Source organism: Cydia pomonella, chromosome 15, assembly GCF_033807575.1.
Source record: "Cydia pomonella isolate Wapato2018A chromosome 15, ilCydPomo1, whole genome shotgun sequence".
NCBI classification, from domain to species: domain Eukaryota; kingdom Metazoa; phylum Arthropoda; class Insecta; order Lepidoptera; family Tortricidae; genus Cydia; species Cydia pomonella.
In genome coordinates, this window is record NC_084717.1 from 3,843,242 (window position 1) to 3,868,770 (window position 25,529).

The 25,529-nt window shown below is 32.4% G+C and overlaps 1 protein-coding gene across 2 annotated transcripts in view; it reads left to right on the forward strand.

Annotated features, from left to right (window-relative positions):
* Positions 1-2,235: 2,235 nt before the first annotated feature.
* The window catches only part of LOC133525580 (uncharacterized), a 35,081-nt gene continuing 11,787 nt past the window's right edge, over positions 2,236-25,529 (forward strand). Inside the window, exon 1 of one of the 2 annotated variants that reach the window (XM_061861887.1) lies at positions 2,236-2,616. The gene's annotated coding sequence lies outside the window, so the exon portion shown is untranslated. Of the gene's footprint in view, positions 2,617-13,996; positions 14,100-25,529 lie in introns of those variants that run through there. The other variant, XM_061861886.1, reaches the window with a different exon arrangement.

The window sequence follows — 25,529 nt, forward strand, 5'->3', positions numbered from 1 at the left end:
TAAGTTAGGTTAGGTTAGGTATGTTTTTATGGCAATACTGAAAATGCGATTCTGAGAAAAACCAAATTATGACTAACGAAAATGCGGACAAACAATACATTATGACTTAAATTTATAGGAAACAATAGAGACCCGATTCTAGGTCGCATCAAAATGAAATCAAAACCTTAATCAAATTGATAAATCCAAATCGTTCTCACTCGCAATATAAATGTTTCCGCAGCAGGTCCGAGTTCTTGTTACTTACGAATTTTATTGTCATAAAAACTGTTAAAGTTTGTACAAGGTTATAAAAAGTTAAAAATAGCTAAGTATTTTGCTTCGTTTTTATGAAAATAACCGGTATAGTTTTAACAATGTGCAAAGATATAGTTGTCAATATTTAACCAAGAAAGTTATTGACTTACCTAAATTGAACCAAATATTTGCGTATTTGATGCTTCTCCCATTCAGGGAAAATGTTTTAATATTTATTTGTGCATATAAGCCACTTGCATCTTCGTTGCAAAAAAAACAGAAAGGAATAATAATATAATAGTTATAGAAATTTGAAATTGTAATAAATCGCTGCATGATTTTTCTAATGTTAATAATTAATCTGACATGTTATTTTTAATATTTTCATGTTATTTTATGTTATAGTGCGACTATATCTACCTTAAATTTGCATGCTACACTATGCAGAGTATGGTTGGACTAAAATATATTATTGTACACCTTTGTAAACCCATATTCAGCAAATAAATAAATACAATACAATAACAATTATATCTACATAACAAACATTTGTAGGCATTATTAATTAATTTTAAATTAAAAAATGATAATGGATAAATGGCAAAAATTAAAATATACTAAACATTATTTAAATAATAGACTTTTTTTCTCATATTTATATATTTTGGTTTCTTTTTTTGCAAGATGAATACGTAAGTTATACCGAGGATAAGTTCGCCTTTATACTTAGCTTTTCCTAATTATGAGTTACTTTCATTATGTACTATTTATTTTGCCACGTTCATTGCTCTTGACTTGTATTCTATAATAATTAACACAGGTAAGGTTTGTATTCACTATTTATCTTTCATCGTTAAATTAAAATATGTATTGCTAATTATTATTCATTAGTATGAGAACGTTGAAGCATAAAGTTATCTGATGCATGCATATTGTTTGTTTACCTACCTTATTATATAATTTATTTTTAGTATTGTTATGACGAAATAAAGCCCAAGACAGGTACATAATTAAATAAAGTCTTATGATATTCATACCATACAAATACGAGTAAGAATTGAAGATGGCGTGTAAAGTATCAGAGATAGAAATTAATAAAAGAGCAAGGACATATATGTTTTTTAAAGTATAGGAAAGTGATGATGTTGTGACGTTTGATGATGAATTTCTTTGTATATAAAACCCTTTATTCCAAATCTAACTTTTTATGGGTTTTCGTAGAATAGAAGTTTGACGTCTAAAATAACTTACATTATCTATTGAGCAAGACAGTCAATCTCGTTTACACTAAAACACCAAACAAAAAACAAGAAAAAATATGCTATATAGGTAGAGTACGAAAAATTATAATTAGATGACTTTATTATTGGAAACTCCCTGTCTTTATTATTTACCTGTCTTTTACAATACTCAAGTTTCCTTTCTCTCTTTCCAGCATCGCAGATCCTCCTGGCATCGTTAAGTGGAAAGCGACAAACAAATTACCAAAGGAAATTACAATTTCTTACAATCCACATTACGAGTACATTGTTGCTCTCGCTGATGAGATAAAACACGTAACAGAGACATATAGAGACCGTAATTGTGACGCTGACATGATGGATATGGAAAGACATTAGTGCATGCTTGATTTTAGTGGAAAAGGTTACGGTAATATATCAATGGTTACTTTAGAAGAACTCATAATGATTGATACAAAAAGAAATTAGTAGGCGCATTAGAAAAGGTAAGGTTAAACTCTGATATTACCCAGACCAAGATACAATCAAAGACCGGAAAAGATTACAGTATAACAGTAAGTGATAATAATTGATCCAAAAAATAACAGTAAGATCTTAAAGACAGGAAAATATTACGATATAACAGTGGTTTTAACTAAGGAAGTTGCTGATAATTATTTATAAAAAAAACATGACATGTTTGTGAATAGCCTAAATTAATATACCTATGGTAAAACTTTAAAATGATTACGATAGCTACAAAAATACTATAGTAAATAGTACTGAAGATCTTATTCAAGAAATAAAGTTTAATCATTGGTTAAATTTTGGAAAAATTGATAATGATTGATCCAATGAAACATTAGTAGATACTTGTGAAGACCCAAAACAAAAGAAAAAGTAAGCCAAAAATATAATGGCATAAACGATTCTGTAAATTGGCGTGACAAGATATAAAATGGGTTAACGAGGAGATAATGCTTGTAGAAAAATAGCCGAATCAAAGTATTACGACAGATAATAGCAGTACTATGACCTGCGGTTCAGATGCATTACGTAATTCAATGGATGGTTATCGGATTGGAAATGAGAGATCAAGATTTGTGGAATGGCGGATGGAGTTGGTGAAATCTGCAAGAGATGCTGAGGATGCTGAAGGGTGAGTTTTAGAATATTTAATATCTCTTCAAGTGGCATATGTCGATTTGAGTTATTGGAATTTTGATTTTATTTTATTTAATCAAATTTGAAATTTAAAAACCATAATTGGTCGGAAGTCGGCTGCCTGCCACTCCAAGGGTTATAATATATGTAGAGATAGAATTTAATTAGTAAAATGTACATAGGTACAGGTCAGGGGTAGTTCATGTACTTAGGTACATGAGGAGTATTTGCGATGTACAGGCACGGACTTTTATTGTTGAGCCATGTAGGGTTTACTTTACATTGGACATTTCATACCGTTGGTATTGACAACCAAATTAGCATATTTATATATCATCTCGCTTGTACAAATTTTGTATGAATAATGTTTTAATATAATATTTTTTATTAATATGAACGATTGGATAAATTGAGGAAAAATAACGTGGCTATTAACTAAGTATGCATTTCAATAAGAGTTATTAAATATTATGTACCCATAATGTTGCTATTAACACAACAATTATATCATAACATAACGTTGAAGCGATTGTCCCAAATTTTGATAGAACTAGAATTGAGGTGACAAATTATCTTCGATATGTTGGAGCAAGTCAGTGCCTTGAATATTAGGGAGATTTAAACACAATAAAACATATTACCGAAAAAAATTACTAAATACCTATAAGTATTATGTACAGGGTGGACAAATAAGAATGATACACTTTGTTTTTAAATTTTAGTTACATTAAGTGGAAATTTTACTAAATATTTTTTCATAAATATATTATTCAGGGTTGGCAATTGTATACGGAAGATAATTTCTGCCAAATGTATACCACTAGCAGCAAGCAATTTTATCTCAAATGTTTCTGTTGTTTAAAACACGTTGTTTGCTCGATTAATTTTGAAAAAAAGTGACAGTGATTGGCACCCAAATTCTCCAAATTTTGTAGCTCTTGACTTATTTCTGTGGGGCTATCTAAAATTACGTGTCTATGCTAACGAGCTGATGAAATTTAAACAGTTAAAACCGACTATTCGACACAAATGTACTAAGATAATGCCAAAAATGTGCGAATAGATGCTGAACATTGGGATGATAAGGGCTTACATTTGCCTGCTGTTAGAGGTGGACATATGTCAGACATTATGTTTCGCATGAATTTGCCAACCCTGAAGAATATATTTTTAAAACGATACCTAATAATTTTTGAACTTAATACAGTTAAAATTTAAAAACAAAATGTATACTTCTTATTTGGCCACCCTGTATATGCGGAAAATGGGGTTTGGAAATTTTAAAATATTTTAACTATTATAGATCTTATTTGAGTCTTTCGAGTAAACCATATTTTTTGTTTCAGTAAAAAAGCACTATCCGATATCACATCGAATGTTGATGTGAAATATTTGAAATTATTCGTCTGGGATGTATCAAATTGCGATAAGAACCTCTTCAGTATCCGTGGCCATGTTAGAGTTGTTGAGTACAGATAAATACTAAAACCTAGTTCGTGCTTAGGCTTTCAAACGGATTTAGGTGCGGGGCGAAAGTCTATAAAGCGGTTGAAAACCGGATTAGTCTATCTCTGACGTAATTTTCTAAAATCCCCGTTGCAATGACTATTTCATCTAAAAGCAACCTTGTACAGTAAGGCGTAAAGTATAATCGACAAAGTATTAAGTTTAAAAAATATAGTTTTTTTTTGGAAATTCATTTTGCTACTTCGTTTTGACTTCTGCCAAAATTAAACAGTAGCCGTCAGTAATATGGTAATGCCACGAAAGCTCTAATCAAAGGGTTCAACAGCAAAACTGCTAAGGAACTTCTAGGGCTCAAAAGACAAAACCTGCGCAGTGACTAGAATATTGTCTGGACACTGTAAGTTGAACAAACACATGTTTCAAATTGGAAAGAAACAAGATGCGACATGCAGGTTCTGCCAGGAGTCAGAGGAGACTGCAATGCACATTCTATGTTCGTGTGGCCCACTAATGTCAAAAAGAAGTACCCACTTTAGAGCGGCACGTATTGAGGTACAGAACATTACGGCCCAAAGAATCTGGAATTTCCTGGATTCAACGGGCATTAGTAATTAATGAACTTTAAAGGGCTGTCATAATAGATCACTGCCTAGTCGACGTGGCACTCAAAGGCCCACAAACTCCAATAATAATACCTAGTGCGATAGACTTGTGTTCTTGGCATCCAAACCAAATGATAGACATAATGTTAGATATGAGAGAGGTATGGGCATTGTGAATGTCATCTCGCTTTGTGTGGTAGGGCACAGCACAGCGTATGTCATTCAAGATCTAGAGCAGAGCCCAACTGGAGAAGTACCTCCAAACCCTACTCATAGTGTTGTGTTCCTGCCGGTGAGTAAGGTTTGGAGTTGCAGGCGTACATAGGCTACGGATACTGCTTACCATCAGGCGGACCGTATGCTTGTTTGCCACCGACGTAGTATAAAAAAAAAAGGATTTGTGTTGGGGATAGGTATCATTGTGAGACAGACCTTTTTCTTATTTACAATCATCGTGATATAAAAATGATCTAATTTCTGATGATCTTTGCGGTTTCAATCAAACAAATTGCGTCACGACTTTGCTATAGAGGTTTCTTATTAATTTTAGAAAGAGGAAGATACGATCTGTTGCCCGTAACATTGCCATAATAGATCGTAATAGTATTGGTCGTTCTAAGCTAAATCAATAAAATTTAAATGCAAATATGTACCTTAATATCTTAATTGGAAAGTTCAATTTTCAAGTTCATTTGTTTTTGAGATACCGCTTTATTGCTTAGGAGGGCAATTGAGGTTCATTCAAGTGGAGTTTGATTTTATGATCTAATAAAATAGTCGATGATAGTAGGGTTGCTTCTTTCTTCGAATGAGACGTTTTAATATTTACAACTTTATTAATTTTTAAGTTCTTTTTGATACGAGATTACCTACACCGCAAGCCAGAAGTATGGAAACAAGCTTATAAATATGACAATAAAAAAACTGATTTTCTTGCGATGGATTTTAAAAGTAACTAACTTAAATTCTGGTTACGATAATTACCAATTCAACATTTTGTAACGCGATTAAAAATGGCGTTAAGTATGTTACTATTTCACAATTTCTACTTTTGATACCTCATTTTTACATTATTCATATTCGTATATTTATAATAATTTATATTACATGTCACTTTTCATGCATATTTATGTCATTACAATGCATGTTTTAAATGTATGGGTGTATTTTTAATCTTCTGAGGTTGCCTAATGCAAGTTTTTAATGTAACCTACAAAAAAAATAATATAAACATGAGATATAAAAGAAAACAACGTTGTTTTCATACATTGCCTAGTGGGTTGGTTTGGCCTAGTGGGTAGTGACCCTGCCTACGAAGCTGATGGTCCCGGGTTCAAATCCTGGTAAGGGCATGTATTTGTGTGATGAGCATGGATATTTGTTCCTGAGTCATGGGTGTTTTCTATGTATTTAAGTATTTATAAATATTTATATATTATATATATCGTTGTCTAAGTACCCTCAACACAAGCCTTATTGAGCTTTTACTGTGGGACTTCGTCAATTTGTGTAATAATGTCCTATAATATTTATTTATTTATTTATTTATTTCGCCTGATGAGGTGTACTTAGGTCATCAATTATCATAGATGTCGGCATTTGGTCAATCGTATTTTCAAATTTTTCTTTAACTTCATCTATTCTTATTCGGTACACAATGCCAACAAAACCTTCAAAAAACCTTACTCTCCGCATTCCAATTCCGCAAGGGCCCTTTCTTTAGGCCCTACGTCTTTTATTTCTTATAATGATCTTAGGACCAATTGCTTAGTTCTAAAAAGGCTTAACTTACTAAAGAATTAATGTCACTTGAATCATTGTAGCGTTAAGATTAAGAGGCTTTAACAAAAAGCCATTGTATACGAAAATGAGCATTAATGATGTAACATAAGATCGAATTCCAAATGGAAAAGGGGTTGTATAAGAATTTTCTATTATTTTCTGCATGGATGACAGCAATTTCTTTGATATATCGGGCATTGGAATGGCAAAGTCTATCTTCTTGTATATACAGGTGATTCATAAGACGTGAGCAGGATCAAGCCTACACAATCAGTAAATGTTAATGAATCGTTCACCGTCATATTTAAGTAAAACAATCACACTATTTTATGTTATCTTACTGTTTTTGGACAAATTAGATTATCTACAATTATGGACACCCTACAACACTTAATTAACAAAGATAAAACTCTTTAACCGTTATGACAGCAGTTTGATTATGAAGATAATAAAATGTCACACATGAGTGAGATACGATTTATCAAAAGTAACCAAATTCTGTCGTAAATTTAAAAATAAAAGATTTTGAACAGAAAAAATAATTTAACGTTAATCTCACAAATACTGATAAACAGTTACTGATAACTTACAGGCTTGATCCTGCTCACGTCTCCTGAATCATCCTGTACAGGTCACATTTGAAGTGGAATAACGAAATTAGTTCCTAATTTCATTTCAAAATATCGTCAGTTGACTATCGTTAGATATATACCCCCTTATTCATAAACGTGTACTAAAGATACGATGCCGCTGATCATCGTTTGTCCTTTTCCTACGTATCGTATGATGGAAAGGGACAAACGATGATCAACGGCATCGTAACTTTAGTACAGGTTTATGAATTAGGGGGCAAGTACCTATATAAAGGTGACATCCGGATAGTTGTCACTGTCAATTCTGGTCATGAAACTAGTGACGTTCGTTATCGCATTACTCTCTCGATAAAAAAAAGATTATAAAGGAAATACAGCCAAGACAGAAATTTCTCCGTTTATAATTTTTTTCTAAGCTTAATAGCATCGTTCGCCGACGTTTCTGCTTGTTAAAATTTAATAAAGGAACTCGTCAGTACAGCTCCCGCGCTTAGAGCATTTAGTTACCGGAGAAGCCTTATATCGGCACTACTTTGATAAAACTCATGTCTTTTTCTGTCAATCAAAAGAAAAATGTGGTATCTAATGTATGGGATGCATATAGAGTTACTGCCTTTCTACTTTGAGAACAAGTGTGAGATTTCAAAGTAGTGACAATATGTCGTATTTGCGTACAAAATTGTCTACCATGTTGTGTGGAAGCAAAATATTACCCATACTTTAAAAATACTGACGTTTATACAGTTTTTTGTGTATGTTTACAAATATTTAATTTGATTAATTTAATAGCTGTTCAAAATATTCATTATTAATTTAGTTTTTTCTTCACAAGTGTGAAGAAAAACATTGTGTGTAACTCCGGGGGTAAGGATATTGCAAACTCGGGCCTTTCATTTATTTATCACCATCGCTTCTAATATCTCACTTACCCCCCTCGTTTCACAATGTACTATTAATGTCATCTACAACATGACGATTCTTGCACCGTTGTAAAGGGGCTATCAATGTTCTTTACTTTAGAGTATGTACTACAGTCTGTGGCGTATGGTATTATGGTTGTGATGTTATTATAAATCCTAGACTTTTGCCTTTAGCTATAAACATCCGCTTCGCGAAACCTACAATCCACCATGAAGACTTTCGCCTAAGGTCACAATGCCAGTGGAAAATCGCTCAAATCACTCTGAATCGAATAAAACTGGCTATTTTGCCGTGGAAAGTGCTTTGATACGATTTATCCCGCTTTCTTACGTATTGAGTTATAGCTGTTATGAAATATAACAAACTATATACCTTGGCTTGGTAAGACTAGATATAGGTGCGTCTTTAATACAGAGGAATGGAGTTCAAAATTGGAACGATGCGTACTGTGCCAAAAGAAAAAGTCCTTAAAAGTAATAACTGTCATATTATGTTTTAAAAAGTTACGCTCCTAGACATGTCCGACGTCCGTAACATTTTTTTTGACAAATTCATTTTTGGTACAAGCTTTTATCGCTAACTGTAATACTCATTTCTTTTCCCAGACAACTAATGCTCATCGAGACAATTCTAAAAACCCCAAACACAATACGGTTGCGTTGTTTTATCACAGAGTTCCTATGGCGACGTCCTGTCTCCATCATTAGATCTGTTCGGTGGTACCATAATATTACATTGTTATCCGACTTACATATGTATGCAAATTTTCAGCTTCATCCGAAATCGGGAAGTAAGTCACAATTAATTTGCAAGATTTGACCCGTACAAAGTGTACACACATACATGGTTACATACATAGGTACATTGCAAGTTAAATAAAAGCTTGTAAAAAGTACCTAACTTTTTATATTTACAAAATATTTTACGGATACCTAATTATTTAAAATTCTAAAAAATCTCAAAAATAAATCGTCTTTCGGCATAGATGAAATCCCCCCAGCTCTATTAAAATCTTGCGCAGAATCTCTATGCGGCCCCTACACCTTACTAATAAATCAATCTTTTTCACAAGGCATCTTTCCGGATGCATTGAAAATCTCACTAATAAAACCTATTCACAAAAAGGGAGATATCTCAGAGATAAATAACTACAGACCAATCTCTCTATTACCCACGTCATCTAAAATTTTTGAAACCGCGATGGTAAAGCGCCTTTATAGTTTCTGTGAAAAATTCAAAATTTTTAGTGAAAATCAAAATGGCTTTAGAAAAAATCATTCAACTACCTTAGCAATCTATAAGTATGCCCTAGAGATATTCAGTATTATAAACGACAAAAAATATGCTGTGGGTCTATTACTCGACATGAGTAAGGCTTACGATAGAGTCCGTTACGAAATCCTTTTAGATAAACTATATAACATAGGTGTTAGAGGTATTGCGCTGGACTGGTTTAAGTCTTATTTGAGTGATCGCTCCCAATATGTAGAAATAGAGCATAGAGACTTTGATAGAGCAATAATACAGCACATTAGATCTGATAGAGTCCCCATAAAGGGCTCTATCCCTCAAGGTAGCGTCTTAGGCTGTGTTCTATTTATTATTTACATAAATGATCTTCCCGACATACTTGATGTGCATAGCACGCTTTTTGCAGATGACATTTCTATACTATTGCCATGCGCTACTACTTTAGAAGCTCAGAATAAATTACAGTCAACCTTAAATACAATTACTAATTGGTTGCAATCCCACAACCTACAGCTCAACATAAATAAAACTAAAATTATCCAATTTAAACCACATCAAAAATCATCATTGCCAATAGACTTTAAATATAATAATTCAAAATTAGATAACGTGAGCTCTGCCACACTATTAGGAATAGAATTAGACTCAAAATATGAGCTGGAAAGACCATATTCTAAAATTGTCAAAAAAATTATCGTCTTTTATATACGCCCTTCAGCATCTAAAGCGAGTTACAGACCTACAGACATCCCTTGCGGCATATTACGCATATGCGTATTCGCGAATATCGTATGGCCTGGTCCTTTGGGGAAATAGCTGCGATATTGAAAAAATATTTATTCTGCAAAAAAAGTGCATCAGAATTCTAGTAAACATTGATCAAATGGAGTCGTGTAAACCTTATTTTATTAAACATGAAATACTGACCGTTGCGTCTATGTACATATTCCAATCATGTAAATTCGTTAGGAAACATTTAAACTTATATTCATTCAAAGATACAACTCAAATCAAAAGAAATAATCGCAACATAAATCAACTAAAAGTGCCTTTTTCAAAATTAAAACTTGTCACAAGTAGCCCACATTATATGACTATGAAAATCTACAACCACCTCCCAAACTCTATCAAAGATCTGGACAATGTAGGTCAATTTAAAAAACACCTGAAGCTGTTTTTAATTCATGGATGTTTTTATAATCTTAATGAATATTTTGATAAAGTCAGTAAATGAAAATATTACCGTGCTTCGTTTATATAAGGAAATAATGTTATAATACAATCAAATGATCATGCGTGAATGTATGTGTAATATTATTTTAATGATGTGCGAAATAATTGTAATTTAATTACCTACTGTAGCCCTCTTATATTGCTGTGCCCTTACAGGGTGTCACATGTATACCTATATGTTCCATTCCATCCATGCTTGTAATGTGATATGCAATAAACTATTCTATTCTATTCTATTCTATTCTACCTACATGTTTCATTAGGAAAAGCAAATCTATTGTGTTGTATAGTCATCCCCTTCAAAACATTTGTTTTTGGACATTAATTGCAAGGTCGTATATTACTGTCATTATTAACAGTATTGCAGTACCATCTATCGACAAATAGCAGAACACATTAAAAAGTAGTATCGAACGAAGGTTGATTATAGCGACATCTACATACAGCTGTTATAAACTAAGGTGCAGTGTCATCTAGCGACAGATTCAAAAACTTTCAAGCCCAATTGGGTTGCTCAGAGTTAAAAGTAACACGATGACTTTCTTTTCCCGAGTTGCTCATGTGGCTTACCTTGTAAAACAAAGATGGCGCTAAAATTAAATGTCGTATATTGGAATTTATTTAATTGAAATTACTTAGTTCTAAATATCAAAAATATGTATAAAATATAAAGCTGTAATATGGTCCAATAAAACAGATTTGATAGCAATAGAATCTGAATTTGATACAAATTGAACGTCACTGTCAAATTCGCGAAAGGATTTTCGACTTAAAAAAAATTTAAATAAAGGATCAATTTAATATAACTGGCCGTTATAATTTAGGTTTAGGTCTAAAGAATTTCATTAAACTATTACGTACCAAATGAACACAGTTTTTCATGCATGAAGAGTATGGAAATGCATTGTACCGCGTATATTGAATAGATTTCCATATGAATTAGTAAGCTCATTAGAATAAGGTCGAACATGTGGGCAAGTTAGATCTATGATAAAGAAACACATGCTTAAAATGCGAAAATAATGAAAATGTATACAAAGATGAAGTGTACTGTATAATTAATTCTACACGCCTAGACTCCTTAACTCAAAAAATCTTTTTAATTTAAGATTAGTAGTTAAGTTAGAAAAAATGCATGTTTTTTTGATATGAAATAAACAGATTAAATTTTAATTTTTTTTTTTTTTATGCGTCGGAGCAACATCAGGTATAGCAAGTCTAAGATACCAAATCAAGCTTAAATTGTGACGACGACGACAACGACGGATAGGTATACGCGACCGGTAACCCCGTTTCTCGTCGAGATTAGTACAGTACGTCGAGATTAGTAAAAAATCTAGTCAATTTGTTTTATTCGTAGGTTTACACAGCTAAAAACAAATTACGAATCTACTACTATTTGATGGTTGAATTCCAAGACGTTGTGCCACAATTTGACGTTTAAAAACAAAAGGAGGTTGCTTTACAGGCGTAGGTGTGTAATGCTGTATGATTTTTTTTACATATCATCGTCACTCATCAGCATCACACCGGATACGTAGTATTTCCGGACATAATTTGAGGTAAGTTACGACATTTCATTGCAAGTTTGGGAAAATAAGTAGACTATAAGGAAATAATCGGGGCTCAGTAAATATTCAACAGAAAAAAACAATTGTCTAATATAAGAAAAATTGACTAGGTAGGTTTAATTATCTGTCATTAACTAGCATCTAATTCTCTTTTCTAGCATGCAATTTTATTTTTAATAACTATGGAAAATGGCCAGTACGAAGAAGTGGCATAATTTGAAAGTCTAGTGACTAGGTCAAGTGGTGGTATCATTTGAAAGAGCTCAAATTGAGAATTCGAAAATAATTTTTCATATTTTTTTTCATAGTGGAAAAAAATGATTTGTGAAGAAAAATTTAAAAAAAAACCATCCTTCCTCTTTACCTCAGAAAACCGAAGAAAATGTATAATTCCTTTTTTCATAACATTAACTTTACAGGAAAAAATATAATCAGTTGTCTATCTTAATAACTTGTTTTTTTAACTAACAAAACACATTTCCGAATTCAGTTTGCAATTTAACAATTGAAATTTCTATGAAATTACATTAAAGACCTAAACTACCCTTCAAATAAATAAAAAACAAAACAATTTTTGAAATCGGTTCACATCCTTGAAAAACCAGCATACGTGCATTATATCGTGCAAATTAGACTATTTGCCGATAGATGGCGCTGTGCACAATTACACTTCGTATAGGTACTTCTGATCAAAAGTCTTTCGCACACAAGATTATTCAAAGTTTATACTCAACCCACGTGCGCGAGTAAAACAAACTCTCACTCGGCCGGTAAGTGCTTTAGGGATTTTTACTTATTTAAGAAAGAGTGCGATGATTATTGATCATTGAAATCGATCGATTATTGAAAATACAGCTTCAGTAGAGTAGTTGCAACCAATAGATAATCAAAAGGGTTTTTAGCTACCATTGGTGTAGACATAACATATTTGTGGGTGTACCTGAAAGTTCTTAGAAAAGGCACACAAAAACGACTCTGGGAGAATGAGCCATGCACCCACATTTAAGGATACAAAACTTGAAGAAAATGCATTTCCTTCGGCATAATTTATGATTTCCTACAAAAAAATCAAAAAAGGGTTAATAACAAACGATTCATAACCAAATAGAGGATCCTTGCTAGGTCCAAATGAATAGTCAACTGGCCTTAGTATTTCAAGAATTTTAACAAAACACGTTAGCTGTCAACGTTTTCGTAGCGCTACGTTCGTAGCCGATCGTGCGTTTTCCCGCTTTTTAGAGGAAAGCTACTACGAACAGAGAACCCGCCGAGCGGGTTCCCGGCACTCAATGTGTTTAAACTTGAGGGAAATACCTTTGTCATGGTATTGTAATTGATTTCATTTGTGAAATATATATTTCCAAACGGAAAGTAGTAACAAACACATAACCAAGGGGTTCCTTAAGCCTTCAAATTTCTAACTCACTAACCGGATAAGGTACCTTCTTTCTTCCTAGCGTTGTCCCGGCATATTGCCACGGCTCAAGGGAGCCTGGGGTCCGCTTTGACAACTAATCCCAAGATTTGGCGTATGCACTAGCTTTTACGAAAGCGACTGCCATCTGACCTTCCAACCCAGAGGGTAAAACTAGGCCTTGTTGGGATTAGTCCGGTTTCCTCACGATGTTTTCCTTCACCGAAAAGCGACTGGTAAATATGAAATAACATTTCGTACATAAGTTCCGAAAAACTCATTGGTACGAGCCGGGGTTTGAACCCGCGACCTCCGGATTGCAAGTCGCACGCTCTTACCGCTAGGCCACCAGCGCTTAACCGGATAAGGTACCTAAATGTCTCCTTCTGTATCTTTATTCGCTCAAAACTTAAAACTTCAAATATGAAAATGTATCTGTATCAATATGATTATTGATCTTTTACGTATGAAAATTTGAAATTAAATTAGGGTATTGATAACATAAACACATAACCAAACAGGGGATCCTCAAGATCCAAATGGGTCATTAACTGGTCGGGTAAAGTGGCACGCACCGTTGCGGCGCCCGCGCCGTCAGTCGACGTATGCAATCGTGCGCGCGCGGTGTGTGAACTGACTAACCGGTAAGTTGTTTATTTTTTCAAATGCGTAGTAAAAAAATAGAGGCCACGGAAATTTGATAAATTTGATTGAAGAAATAAGTTATTTAATGTTTTCATGCGATATAATTTTTTTCATGAAAATAATCGACAGTGTTTATTAAAGTGACCGTTTCATAGCTATAGAGTTAAACATATTTAAAAAATAACAAGATGTTAAATTTATTATTATCTTTCTATAGTGAAAATGATTTGAACAGGAACGTAACTTTAAGTGGCTACTAGGGAAAAGTAAAACAAAAAATTGTTGAAGCGAAAATTTTTTGACTTTTGTATGGAGGGTTGGTTAACTTGGCGGACCGGTCCCATAGATTTTTTTATGCGTCAACAATTTTTCACGGACACTATACCAAATATGCGGGCTTAAACGGACCCCCACTCTTTTTGTTACACCTGTATATTATCAAATTATGAAATAACTGATTAATTAATTTCAGAAAATATGATATTATGTAAATATAATAACATAATCAAATAAATAAATAGATTAATTTATAGATCTTGACCATAACACGTAATTAAATCACGAATCGAATCTTTTCATTAGTATCTGTAAAGTATTATTAGGTTATTATCTCAATTTTTACATCTATCCTAAACTTAAGGAGACATTTCCAAGCCCATCTCAATTTCTTGCTAGACCCGTCTGAAATGTTTTCAAGAGATACACGGCATTTAAAAAAGAATACACTAAAAATAAAATAATGTAAAACGTATAAATAAATAAACCGAATATGAGCGTATTTTTAATGCTTAATTAGTTCTTTGATATTTATTTGTTTTCTGATCATCAAAAACTCTGTTTTAGGTACTATAGATACAATGTTTACTAGTAATAATTACGTTATCCACGAAATTATGATTATGTACGAATAATTACCTAAGTTTCTTACATTCTTTATGATCCCCCATATAATTGGAACTGAAATTATGACGCCTACTTTGTCTTCTTATAATTGGAATTCATAACCACGAGTTTGCTTCCTTGATTTTAGAAATTATGTTATGTGTCGATATGTATTAGTGCTAATATTCTATCACGATCTTTAATAATTTCATTTACCATTGTATACTAGATGTAAAGTTGTAATGATTTTTCCATTCTCTTTAAAACATGAAACGACTAAGTAATTTAAAAAAAAAGTTTATATATACCGTTTCATGTTTTCTACATACAAACTTATTTCTATAGGATTTTTTGAGTTGCTACTTTACTTTCATTGTTTAGGAACTATACATCTATTAATAATTACATTTTTTTAAAACACTTATTAAGGGAATAAAAAAAGAACGATGTGAAAAAAGTTTTACAAAGACAAGTTTAGTCAACGAATATAGTATAGTACCAAAAATAATAGGTTTTTTGGCAAAAAAAAAAACATTTTAGTTACAAGCTTTTATCGCTGGCTGTACTTTTCTTACAACATACTCACTCGTCGTGAAAATTCTAAAAACCCCAAATACAATAAGGTTGAGTTGTTTTATCACTAAGTTTCTATGGTCACCTCCTGTCTCCATCAGATCAGCTCGATGGTACCATAATATTGCATTATCACCCGACTTACATATGTAGGAAAATTTTCAGCTCTATAGGAAATCGGGAAGTGGGCCAAACTTACATACTAACAGGGCAAGTTAAATAAAAGCTTGTAAAATATCTCTTCTCGTATCCATTGTTGGTACATTTTACTGAAAGAATGTCCTAATAATATCAAAAGACTGACTTTTGTAAGACTAAAGTGACATAAAAATACATAGTTGATCTATCGGTGCTTAATTCATTGCAGTTGCAATTCTAAATGTTAATAGTACGATACAAGTGCGAAAAGTAATTACCTTTTCGCACGTGTATTGGACAACGCTTTACAGTACTTATGACCCTTTAAATTTAGCTACTTTACCGCACTAGGGTGGGTGATAAAGATAAAGGTATTTTATTATTAACATAGCATATTACAATACGCTTATGAACGTCAAATAAAGCTACACCGGCTCTAACCCTACACCTCTGACCCGAGAAGATTTAAATCCCCCTCAATTGGAGGAGGGTATCCCAATAAGAACCGGTAAGAAACTCGGCGGGACACATCTTTTTAAAACATTACATCTAATAATTAACATGCATTCGGTAAGAAAAAAATATATAATTTAGATTACTATAGAAATCATGCAATTACATACAGTAGCTACTTTTCTCTAGAGAAATTTGATAAAAAAAATATATGTCATATCAAATCATACAAATAAGTATCTCTTTCAGAAAACATATCGAATTAATACAAAAAGAAAAGGAAAACAACGTATTCAACAAACACAAATGTCATAATGACAGATAAGGTATTACGTCCGTCATTTGTACCTTTTTGGAATTTGTACCTTTTTGGAATTTGTACCTTTTTGGAAAATTTTAAAATAAATAAATAAGTACAAACGATTATTAACTGTTTGTTGGACTTGAAAAGCGTTTATAATAATACCATAAGTCTATCTATAGGAATAAATAATTAGCGTACATGAAATTATGCATTGTGGATGCACACATTGTACATATAACTAGAGTATTTTAAGTAATTAAGCAGACATCTGTCTAAGCTATGTCTGCAACGAAAAAGTGTAGCAGGGCCGCTATAAACGAAATGTGCGAATTTTTTGTTAACAATGTATAAATTACCCTATACGATAAAATTTGGTTATGGCACATTTTTGAAAAGTATTTTCTTTTAACGGATTAGTGTCAATTGTAGCATATTATTATTTAAGGAATCATTGAAAAAATATTTTACTCAAAAATGGATATGGCACAAACGTATTCTCAGCCGACAATATGCTAGACTAAGTTTTTTTACCGATAACCGGTTGTAATCCAATCTATATCAGCCAATACTACAATATCGTAAACAAATGAAAGTGGCCCTTGGCCCTAGAGAGAGCAGGCTTCTAGAACACCGTGGAGCAGAGTAGTTAACAGAATGCACTTGGCACTTTCACCATATCTGCATACTGTTACACTGGCGTTGGCGCAGGAGCTGATTCTTAAGTTTATGTATTTAGCAAACTTTTTAGTGTTTTAAATTGATAATGTGATATTAATGGTCGATTAGGGTTAGTTTGGTTCTTATAAAAATAAATCATTGTTTTATAAGATTTTATCTACACACGTAATGTCATAAAGCCTTTATTATGCGTTCATAAATCTCAAATAATGCTCATAAAACCAGCATGAAAACAAACAGTTTGGTTACAACTAATTTCTTATTCGTAAATATGTAAGTAGTGTTCATTATTTCAACAATATCGATTTTATAATTACATTCAAATTTCGAATATATCTGAAACCCAAAGCAATTAGATTTTTCCTCTATTCTAAATATCAGTCGAGATGACGTTTTATTCGAAATGAAGTGTCAATTACATATTCACTCTAGTTTGTCTTTGAACTAAAAAATAACTACAGTTGCGTGATATGCATGAAAATAGTTTTCATTTACTAATTTACTGCCAATTGATTTTCAGATTATCTTCTAATTAGTAAGAATAAAATTACTTTTTTTAGTTGTTTATAACCTAACTATAGCAAAACTTTCGTCTAAAATGAGCGATCAAGATGTTTTGAAGACCTTATTTATATCCTCAAGTTTTGTGAAAGAATGCGGTTTCCGAAGTCCTGAACTCGTGTGATCCTTATATAAAATTCACTTCGTGCGTTTCATAAACCCACACTCGTATTTTAATGGCTTTTATTATGTAATAACATAAGCTAATATGATGCATTTTCAAAGCGCGTCCCATTTATTGTTAGTTAGATAATGTATAATTTTATTTAATTAAATTACCAAGTCTAATAATTAAAACCAGTTAATGTTTATATTTTATAGTATTTAATTTTTTTGTTGTGTAGACTAGGTAAATTAGTCAGTCATAATATGATTCTCATGAATTCAGAAAGTAAAACCCAAAAAATCTTATCAACTCACTAACTATTAATTAGTACTTTTATTTGTAATAGGTGATATTTTTGGCTAAAATGAAATGGTAAATACTACATTACGAGAATTTGCAATAATTAAATTTAATATTATATTTATTTGAAAGGCCTACCAATCTTAAATATTTGTCAGTTTAAACAGTCCAAAAATATCTTATTTACGTTCAAATATACCTAATGGTACTTAATAAAATAATTAATAGTAACTAATATCAACTGTTGATATTCGATGAGAACTTTCAAACGTCAATAGTTTTGCAGAAATAGCTAGTTTCCTACACTATTTGTATTAACTTTTTTTTTACAACATAATGCAATTATTAGGATGTCGTTAAATGTAATGACGGCCATTTTACAACGTGATCAACTGTGACCCGAACCGTTGCACCAAAAGTGATGGTGCATTATGTAAACAAAATTTCATCATCCGTGACCATTACGCTCACATTTGTGTCGATATGTTCTAGGATTGCACGATTTTAGTTATTGAACTTTTGAGGATTTACTGTTTCATCATTTATAATCAGAGCCCGGTTTTCGGGAGGCAAAAATGTATCAGTGCTAGTGATTAATTAAACATCGACTCAAGTGTTATCGATATCGATAACAAGCAATTTCTAAATGATAATAACAAATGTGACTCATTCTTGAAGTAAACAAAATATTGTTTACTCGATAAATTAAGAGTGTTAGTACTTTTATCATCTTATTTTTAACATTTTAGACTTATTCTTATTGCAACTGTATAACTGACATTGATTCTAGTCTGACAATAAATAATTCAGTTCATTTTATCGTAAAATTGTACAGTAATAATCATTTCTTTAAGCACATAACGGCACTGTCTTCCGTCATAATTTTATCGATATCGACTTTTCACTTGTCCTCTCATTTTCTAAACGTCAAATCAAATTGACCTATCAAAATAGGGTAAGTAAGTAAGTAAAGTAAGTAAATATTCTTTATTGCACCAACAATTATATGTATGTGTATGTGTGTGGTATGTGGGTGTTATATGTGTGTGTAAGTGGGTATGTTTATATGTGACGTGATTGATGTTAATTTACTTTGTTCGATCACTGAAACACAGTTCATTAGATGGGAGTTCTTCATGATGAATAACTGGATAATTCGCGGAAATTAAAAAAAAAAACACCAGATCCAAGTTGCGTTAGTCAGAAACATAAATATCTTATTAATTATTAAATAAGAAAAGGTTCGTAAGTTCTAATGTTCACTCTGCCGTGATACACTATGAGATGCGTGCCTGTCTTTATTTTAGCGATTTAATATACGCCTATTTCTATTTCTATAAACCGAACATTTATTTCAAATTTTGTTTTTATAGTAAGCTTTTTGTAAACAGTAAAATAAGTGAACGGTAAAAAATCTTAAGCCAAGAAAAAATGGTAAGAAGGGAATAAAAAATATGGAGTGCCGCGCGATACTTAGGAATAGGGAGCGGGATAGGGATACCGACCGGAATAAAAAGGGTCTTTTTAATACTACGTCGTTGGCAAACAAGCATACGGCCCGTCTGATGGTAAGCGGTCTCCGTAGCATATGTACGCCTGCAACTCCAGAGGAGTTACATTCGCATTGCCGACCCTAACACTCCGCACCCTCGTTGATCTCTAGCAACCTTACTCACTGGCAGGAACACAACACTATGAGTAGGGTCTAGTGTATATTTGGCTGCGGCTTAATGTTCCTTTTCTTTGCTCTGAAAATATATTTCCGTTAAAAATCAAGATTACTCGCTATATCATACTAAAATTATATACAACTGAAATTAAAGGAAAATGAGACATGTTTTCTATTGCGACCAACGTTAACATAGTATGGTTTTGGTTAGCCTTCTTTGCAAATATAAACTAGTTTCCATATGATACTTTACATGACATGCCATTAATATTTAAGACACGTTTAAGATCTTAGAAATATCGATAGTTAAAATTGACGTTTATTTCGATTCCGCTGTGATCCCAATAAGATTTATCTACAATATTTCTAACGTCAAAGTGACATTGGTTTCCCGAATTGAGCTGCTTCTGTCAATTATACGACATACAAACGATATCTAAATGAGAACTTATCTAAACCAGAAGTTATCGTTATTGTATCTCATTCTTCGAATCGGGCCATTAGCCTCTCTAAATTCACGGATTTACTCACATGGGTCCTACACGCCACTGATGTATGTATCTAGTGTAGGTACTCGTTATATTCAACCTTCTATATAGAAGGACTGAAAATACAAAACTGTCGTGACAGAATGACAGCCAGGACAAAGCCATCCTTTTAGTTACTTGAACAAAAGTACCCATTTATTTAAGGCAAAGTGTGTCAAATACCGACCAGCGTACTAACGGAACTCTAACTTGAGACAATGACGTGACACCGTTCTGATAAACGATCACGCTTGACATAAATCTATTAATGGACCTTGTTGTTGATGGTAAGATAGGAATGAAATAAAGAAAAGTAAAGACAATATGTTGGCAGATGAAGATATTTGATAAGAAGATGATGGTCCTGTTATTCAAAATCGAAGAGTTACAGTTGTTGTTTGGTTGATCAAATGAGATAAATTTCTAAAATGTAATAAGATGAAGGTGTTGTTATGTAAAATCGAAGATTTAACCGTTGTTTTGTTGTTCGAACTGAAAAATAAATTTAGTGGTTAGTGGGTTCTTCCGCGGGATCGATAATTTGGCGGAATTCTTAGTACCCAGTTAATTGTGTAAAATAAAAAAAAACGTATAAAAAAGGTTGCTATAATATGCAATTAATAAACATCATTTTAAAAGTCACATAAATATAAAGTGCAACTGAAAGTGTTTACCTGTGTATGGAGAGACCTAGGTTCTTAATAAATCTAAAGCAACAAATGCAGAGAAAGCTACTGCAGACCTAATCCTAAGTAAAAGCTGGGTAGATAATTAATTATCTGGATTAAAGCTACCTGATAATAGTAGCCTTTCTCCTACATCTAGATCTTAATACATCAAGTGTGGATTAAGTCACGTCAAAATTATACAAATGGATTTGTCCAATCTGTCTCTAATATTGGGATTTAATTTAATCGAATCGAGAGAGATGAATGTATTTAGCTAGTTAATCAATATAATTGTCGTATGTAGGTAGTGGTAGTTACATTTGAGAAATAATCTTCTGTATATTAAAGCATTTCTAAAAACTCCTTGTTAAAACTATTTATTAAGTTTGTTTTTAGGACCTACAGCTAAATAATACCTATATCTAAAACGAGTTACTTAACTAATTTCGCCATCTTTGTGAAATTTACAATATTCGTATGTTGTGTGTATAAGTATAGATAACGTTGTTAAACTAGTTGAATAATGAATGATCAATATATTCATGATTAACACTATCACGAAAAACGTATGGTTTGAAAATCTTACACTTTCTTCTTTGGATTGTTATGGCGAAAACAGATTTGACGTCAATTTTTACCGTTTATTTTCATTATCAGTATTATCATAGTCGTGCTAAACTCTAAACTTGACTTTTCATGTTTGTTTATTTTTCAAGCTGCTATCCATAGTTAACTTACTGAAATAAGGTCAAAATTATGTGTCGTCATGGCTACATTGGTAACAAACGCTACAGTTACATTGTCAAATTACATTATTGAAGCCAATTATTTCAAAATCGATTAATAACACAGAAAAACCATAACAGGAAACAAAAAAGCAATCCAACCGGCCAAAACTATATTTACCCGCCTCCAGCCTAACAGAAAACAATACGTAATATAAACCTTAATGCACTGTATTAGAAGTCACAAAAAATATGAAGGTGATATGAAGCGTAAAGTGACATAAAGTGGAAAGTGTTTCCGTCTGCGATGAACCAAGTATTGCACGTAAATTGTCATCTATCGCGGTGCGTGGTATCTATTAAGTGTATGGTGGTTGATAGGTTATTGTTGATGTAATGCCTTGTGGTTGTTTACCTTGATATGTTTCTACTATAAAGATAGGAAGTGTTGCTCGCAAGTTGACAGTCGTTTGTCTTAAAATTGGTTCATAAGTAGAATTATACTTTGTGTTCCTTAACTTCTGCAAATCCTTGTAAGATTTTACATCTGATAGAATCTAGGAAAGGGTATGCGATATTTATAGTTTCAGCTTTCCATAGCCAGCTTTTACGTCTGGCAGTTAATTGGTTATAAAATTTAATGAAACGAAGAAATTATTCCTCAGTTTATGTTTAATTAAAAATATAAAAGAAACTCTGGCTATCAATTAACTTTTCACTTTAACCCATAAACCGACAACCGATGTTGATTAAATTTTGTTTGGGATCCTGCTATTTTACCGAAATAATTAAACCAAATTTCATCTCCCAACAAATCTTTTCCGACATTGAGGTATTAAAAATGACAGAATAAAGTATTTTATAAATATTAATTTAGTAACCATTGTTTGGCATGCTTTGTTTCGGCTTACGTATATTTTGACAACTAAATAATTTGAGTAACAGAAAGATGCTAAAATAAAAATTGACGAAATAAGTTAATGTGTAAAGCTTGCTTTGAAAAAAAAAACCGTTGTGAAACATTTTTATGCTATTTATTGAGTTGGGAAATGATTGTTTAACATTTATGTTTTTTTATAATTTAGATCCTGCAAAATATCTTTCAGTAATCCTTTAGTAACCCCTTTGGAGTTTTCATTAAAATCATCTTTGAAAAAAATGGAGGTCTGCAAGTTCTACAACAACGCTGGTATAATATTCGTTTCAAATTGAAAGGTCCTGCCTTCAACGGCTTAGATTATGAGTTTTCTGTAACTATCCATACAGCAGACCTGGATCTGTTTTATATAATTATTTAGCCTAAGACTGTGCGTCCCGGAAAAGCACATGAGATACTTTTTAACCAGTTTACAGATTCTAGGGTAAAGGCTAGTTAACTAAATACATATTTATAGCTATAAATCCGTCCTATGGGAGTTAATATTTCCTTCCTTAACAAACCATTCCAACAATTGTTCGAGAAATTGAAACGGATTGGAAGTGCAAACGAGAACGCATTCCGACGCGCACGCGCCGCAGGCAGTTACACTATTAACATAATGATTGAAGAACGAAGTATAAGAGTTAGCGGGGTTTTAATACAGCTCTACTCATATATTAATAGACTAGGACGCGTATTCTGATTGAAATGACAGGTTATGAATTTGATCTGGATTTGTAATGGATTTGGTCAGTTAGTGTCAAATAGACAATAAACAATCGTGATATACTTGATAGAGCTTTTCAGTAGAGTACCGTCCATTAGACTACCAAGTACATACAATCTCGTACATACTCAGGCCAAGATTGAAAAGCTTGATCATTAAAAAATATAGGTCTGGAATGCTACTAGAAGATAAGAGCCCCGGAATACACTGATCAGTAAAAATCGACCATAATGGTCTCAGTGCCGGAAAGGGAAATCATTCAGTTTGGATGATGAAAGTTAATTTCCTTTTGGCAATGATGGACAAAAACGGTGTACACCTTTGTCTTATTCGAACTTTATATCTAAACTACGTGAAAAAGCTGACCACGGGTCTTATTCTAACATCCATTAATGTTATTGTAAATAATTATCATGTATATGTTGCCTAATAATAACAAAGTATCGTATAAAGTTATATGAGTATTTTTTCACAGCTCTGACATAATTCTCATTTTTTTGTTATCACCCGTTGGTAGAAAAATCTATGCAAAGTTTTATCCCAAAAAACTTGATCAAGTAACGCTTGAAACATCATTTTTTTTAACATGAACCTTTACAAAGATTTACATACAATAATTTTAATTTAATAACATCAAATATGAAATACTGTTTCCTATTTTATCTTAGTAAATATTCAATATTATCTAGTAACATAGACCTGGAAACACTCGTATGCACCTAAGTTCTTGTATGTTACGGTCAATCGCTACCGTTACTAGGAAAATATTTTTACTCTAAACATCATACTTAAAGGTGTAAAGGAAACCGATGATTACCCTTAATTTATACTTAAATGTGTCATTAAATAATCTTCTACTGAGGAAATAGACATTTCCAAGATGTTAGCGACTGATGGACATGAAGCCATTAAAGACGATAACTGTAAAGATAATGAAGTTGCGAATGACGCATACGAGAAAGTTGGTTTTAGTGTTAAATTATACGAAGCTTTTACAGAAAACAATGACTCATACGTTGATTATCATCAAGGTCATTGAAATGGACAAAACAATATTAGTCATTGAATAACTTTATGTGTAAAACCGCAAATATTCAAAATGCATTAAAATTCAATAGGCAGAAGCAGCTTCTGACCAGTAACCACATGACGATTTTGGTGACAATTTTAAGTATGAAGTTATAATATATCGCCAAATTATCTTAACGGCTGTCACGCTAACGGACCGAAAAACCCAAAAAGCCTGTTTCTGTTATCCAGGTCAGTAATACCATACACAAACAACTACGCACGAACCAGTTGGCGGTCAGGGCCGTACGGTCGTTCAACTTCACTTACCCACAAAAGATTGAACCCTCATCCCTATTAATTTATACCTTGATAAAGCTCTAGCTTAATTGGGCGTTCTGTTGCATCGCACGGAAATATCGCTTATTCGAAATCCATTGAGCGTTTCCTGAGGGAAATTGTCTTCGCGGTAAAACGCAGGCGGTATTGTAACGCTATGTCTCGAATGTTGTTGTTTATCGAGACTGGCGTGGGCACGTTGTATCGGAGTAGTTTCTATTTCATCAATAAGCTGGGAATAGGTCAAATTTGACGAGCACCTAGGGCAGAAATTTTCTTTCTTTGGGGAACATGTGTCGTAGGTATTACTTGTAGTCGTACATAGTGCGTCGTTTATAGGATTTATTATTATTTAGTATTTGAATACATAATAATGAATCTATATTTATCAGACTATACTTGATTACTTCCAGATATTTGTTTTTATTCCAACACTACAATATATCTATTTTTGTGTAAGTAGGCACACATTGTTATTTTAATATTGTAAAAATTAATAAAAAGACAAATAAAAAGAAAATAAATGTCTTGTGGTTTACAGAGTAAGTAGCACTACAAACCACAACCACACTTGCCATAATGCCATTTCATATATTATTACATGTTATAATATAATTATTAATATTTTATTTTGTGATTTTATGATTTAATCTAAAACGTAATTAATATAATGTCTATTTTAATATATTTTTAACTAGTATAAAGACGTATTGTATAATGGCTTATGTTATGTTATATTTTAATACTTTTTACGATTAAAAACATTATTCTTTATACGAGCTCGCAGTTCTAACCTAACCTAGCCCACTATTTTCTTCATATTCGTTTGTCTATGCAGCTTTAACCTAACCT